We start from the raw sequence: 5,000 nt of genomic DNA on the forward strand, positions 1-5,000 counted from the left end.
CAACTCGGTCAGAGCCATGTACCTATCCTATGAATCGTTGCTCAACCTTGGCCTACTGCCAAGGGCCTTCCCCTCTCCTGAGGGAACACAGAGACAAACAGCCTAAATGAAACACACAAGTCCCCGACGACCAACGTCAGTCGGTTCATTAACGATGGCTTCAAAAGCCCACAGACCTGCAGAGGCTCCATGTGCTCCTGTCCCCAGAGGACAACCCCACCAATGTGTCCTACTGAGCTGCCATTCCCCTCCACCCCAGAAAACAACCAGCGGATGAAGGCCTGGCTTCTTGAAAGGTACGCGTCATCAACCTTTAACACCTGCCCTCATCGGGCATTGCTATGCATGGACGGCCCACCTGTTGAAATACATGTGGAGCCCACTGCCACACTGAAGGCATCACATTCGCCAGCAACCATACCTATCCACTGGCAGAAGAAAGTGTAAGAGGACCTCCTTCGCGACGAAGCACTCTTGTGTAGTTGCACGTGTACCGTATGGAGAACCAGTGACATGGTGCCACCACATGGTGCTGACCAGGAAAAACGACCGCTCCCCCCACCGAACAGTGGACCTCCCACGTCTCAATGACGTGAAACGTTTGCCATGGAATCGTCTTTCCACCTAGCACGTCGAGTACCAAGGGCACTTGGAACACAGTGACTGACGCCTGGAACGGCTATCACAGTGTTCCCCTGCGCACATCCAATCATCATCTGACAACGTTGATCACTCCTTTCGGTCACTGGCGCTATACAAGAGCACCTCAAGGCTTCCTGTCATCTGGGATTGGCTACAATTGACGATTGGACGCCATCCTTTCAGAGTTTGAACAAAAGGAACATTGCGTCGATGACACCATCCACTACGACACGCACTTGGAGTGGCATTGGTGGAGAACCATCGACTTTCTCACAGGGGTAGGACAGTCTAGCACCGTGTTAAACCCGGATAAATTCCAGTTTGCCCAAAAGAACATAGACTTTGCAGGGTTCAGGGTATTGAACATGACAATCGAGACCCTCACAAGATACCTGGATGCCATCAGAGACTTCCCCTCCCCAGCATCCACAACAGATGTCAGAAGCTGGTTTGGCCTTGTCAACCAAATGACAAACTATGCACAACTGCGTGAGACAATGGCACCTTTCAAGCCATTCCTGAGCCAACGCTGCAAGTTCGAATGGTCCCCCGAGCTGGAAGCGGCCTTCCAAACTTCAAAGAAGACCATTGTCAAGGCCATTTGTGAGGGTGTAGAGATCTTCGACTTGAAAAGACGTACCTGCCTCTGCCCGGTTGGTCAAACCGTGGCATAGGATACTTCCTACTCCAACAACATTGCAGCTGCCCCTCTCTGGAGTACCCGATTGCTGCCAGGGGGGATGGAAAATCACACTAGCAGGCTCACGGCTCCTTTCCTCGGCAGAGCAGCGATACACGGTTATTGAAGAAGCCCTCGCGGTGGCATGGGGCCTCAAACAAATGCGATATCTCACCGAAGGATGCGACACCCTCGCTGTTCTCACCAACCACAAACCGCTGGTAAAAATCTTCAGTGATCTCACTCTGGATAAAATATCGAATTCGCACCTCTTCAGACTAAGGCATAGGACCCTACCTTGGCGCTTCGCCATTGTACACCACCCCGGACGATACAACCAAGCCGCTGATGCCACCTCCAGACACCTGTCTCCTTCGGACTCGAGGAAAGGTCCCTATCTTGGACCTCCAAGCGACCAAGACTTGGCTTAGTCAGCACTGATCCACCATCTGTAGTGACGCCGAAGAACTCACGGTCATCCCCTGGTCCCCGATAACTCTCTTACCTACATCCTACACCTGCTCGAGATTTAGGGTAGTGAAGACAGCTGCGACCCAGCCCTCAACATCACCCATCTGCGGATCAATCTATTCACAAGATGGAGTACTGATGTACAACCTCCGTGTTGTGGTACCAGCGACCCTCTGCCACCGAGTCCTCCAGCATCTCCACTCGGCCCACCAAGGACTATCCTCAATGGAACAGCGTGCTAGGGCTATCGTCTACTGGGCTGGCATGTCAAAGGACGTCCAAGAGATGAGGGACAGATGTGCCGACTGCAACCGCAACGTGCCATCACAAGCAGCGACACCTCCAATACCCTCAACACCACCATCCACTCCATTCAAAGAAATTTTTGATTACGGTGGCCACCATTACTTAATCGTCGGAGATCGTCTCTCAGGCTGGGTGGAAGTATTAAGCTCTACCACAGGAACTAACCTAGGAGGATCTGTAGGCCTGGCCCGCCACTTACGCAAACTCTTCGCCACATTTGCCGTGCCAGAGTAGCTCTTGAGTGACCGTGGCCCAGAATTTACGGCATCGACCACAGAGAACTTTCTCTGCTCCTGGAATGCTGGGCACCATGTGTCATCCACAGGCTTCCCCCAATCTAACAGGAGAGCCAAAGTAGCAGTAAAAGCCACCAAGAGACTATTGGTGTCTAATACTGGCCCCACAGGCAGCCTAGACCATGACAGTTTTCTCCGAGCAATCCTGCAGCTCCGCAACACTCCTGACCGTGACTGCAACCTGTCGTCTGCTGAAGTAATCTTCGGATGCCCCTTTGGGACTCACTATCTTTTGTCAACCGCCTGAAGAAATTCTCGAACCCACATATCCGACCACTTTGTCGCGATGCATGGACAGCCCAGGAGGAAGCTCTATGTACCAACCGCCAACCCTCACAGCACAACCACCCTCTAGTCTAACATCCATAGCTGACCTGTGGAGCCTGAAGCGCCAGTGCCAGAACCCCGTTCACCGCCTTTGTCACCTCCGCATGGCCACCCTAACCACGCAAGGTGACCACTGAAACTCTACGAACCTGAGACTAGCAAATGGGTGGAACGTTGAGTCCAGCACCCGACAACAGGTTCCAGGACTGGGGGGGGGGGGGGGGGAATGAAGAGATGCCACCCGGCCACAAGGGCCTAGGAACTATAGGCAGACAGCTGAGCGGCTTTATTATTGTAAGTTAGCTTGTACTACATCTATGTATCATCTCATTTAAGCTTGTAGGCCTTTGTCTTAGTATTGTTCTGTTTTTATTTGTATCGTACATGTAGGACTCTTTCATCGTTGTACGATTATTAAACCGTGTCTTGCAATGAGGAGTGTACTTCTTCACACACAATCCATAAAGACAAACAAATTTACTACATTTAACGCTTAGAATTACCTGTATTCCAATAGTCGGCATTCTTTGTCTGAGACGAGTCTAAAGATCCGAAAGCTTTTCATAAAGGCAATAAACAAAACTATTTAGATTAGAGTTAACCATTTGCCATAATACATCCATAAAGTGAAAATTTCATAGATTCTGGCCCGTGATGGACAACATTATCGATAACTAGCTTTTCAATGTTGAAAGAGGCTTTCTTCTTGTCTTGTTTGAGAAGCGGATACAAAGCCATCCTAATCTCTTCCACCTCGTTGGGAAAGTCGTCAGCTACACCATATCTTCTTCCTTTCGGTAAATTTTACATGTGGGATTTTATGAGTTCCTTGTCTTTGAAAAAGGATACTTTCGCAATTATAGGCCTCGCTTGTTGTTTCTTGTTAGTACTCTTTCCAGCGATGGGATGTGTCGGAATTCTATGTACTCTCTTCAAGGTCGTCGTTAGAAATTTGCATTTTTTTCTTCAAGAATTGTCTGAGCTTTCTCTCTGTGTCGCTTGGTGACTCATCTTCATACTACTTATCATATAGTCAATGCTGGGTGATATTATAGGATTATCGTAATTCCACTCTTGAGAACATGTAGCCTCTTCAAAAAATTTGTCTTCGTACATCCCATCCAGTGTCTCCTCACTCTAAATGCCGTGGGGGCTTCTATGATGCCTCCAACGCTGCTAAAATCATTGGGTCATTGGGTCTCTTCAACTTTTTAAGCCTGGTTTTTCTAGCGATGCAAGCACAAATGCAAGCTTAACTAGCTTATGCTAAGTGATAACGAACGTGAACATAAGCATCAAAATCAACGACAACCTCCACCATTTTGTTCAAATGCTCAGATGCAGAAAATCTAAAATGAGTGCTTTAATTGCCCTCACAAAACAACTTCACAAGGCATAAGGCGAATGCAAGCACAAGAAAAATCTTGTGCTTGTGTCGCTAGTGAAAGCCACGCTTTCCAGATATACAGCAATGTTTGGACCTCTTTTTGTGGACGGCAAGTTCGCAATAAACGTTTCTAGAGACTGAGCTAACATTCTCCCGACTTTACAGGAAGACAAGCTTTGCCTTGAAATGTCACTTGCTCCGTGTTAATTATTTTTTCTTGCCAAACAAAAGAAACCCCCAATACTGGACACCATCAGTGTTCGACACTTACTTTTTTACTAATTTGCTCTTTGGGCAACTAGTTTTGATTTTTTGCTTGCCCACGGTTTTTTTCGGTTGCCCACCTTCTAAAGACCTGTTGGACATTAAAACACAAAGGAGACTTGTAAAAATGTCAACTTTGTGTAACATGTGTGTAAAATGGGTTTAACAGACCAATATGACTACTGCTGTGTGTTCCTTCACAGCTTTGCTTTGACAAGCATATCTTTAAGCGCTTTTCCTTTTCTGTAAGAGATCAAGGGGGATGCCTTGAATATCTCTTTGAGATTAGGCTGGTTTTGAATTAAAATGCCATTTCTCCAATAGTATGTTCTTTAAGCCTTTCAAAGCTGGTTGAAATTGCGAGACAAAAAGTACAATTTTCTTGTGCACTTGTTTGATATTAAAGTATAGTAGGGCATTTGGCCCTGTGAAAACTGGGTTCCATTGTAACAAACATTCTTTCCGAAGATGTTCCTCCTTCCAATTTGTTTTGAGGTTTGTACCAATAATTAATTTATATCTTTCAAAAGAAAAATAGGGGACAGCAAAGAGATGTAACATAATTTTTTTACCATGTTTATGATGACTACGTCATATTAATAGTCACTTTCTTCGTTGCCAATCAATT

The 5,000-nt window shown here is 46.9% G+C and overlaps 1 pseudogene; it reads left to right on the forward strand.

The window, feature by feature from the left end:
• LOC137980714 (uncharacterized) overlaps positions 1-1,399 on the forward strand; it is a 13,091-nt pseudogene extending 11,692 nt beyond the window's left edge.
• The last annotated feature ends 3,601 nt before the right edge of the window (positions 1,400-5,000 follow it).

This window comes from Montipora foliosa, chromosome 12 (genome assembly GCF_036669935.1).
Source record: "Montipora foliosa isolate CH-2021 chromosome 12, ASM3666993v2, whole genome shotgun sequence".
NCBI lineage: Eukaryota > Metazoa > Cnidaria > Anthozoa > Scleractinia > Acroporidae > Montipora > Montipora foliosa.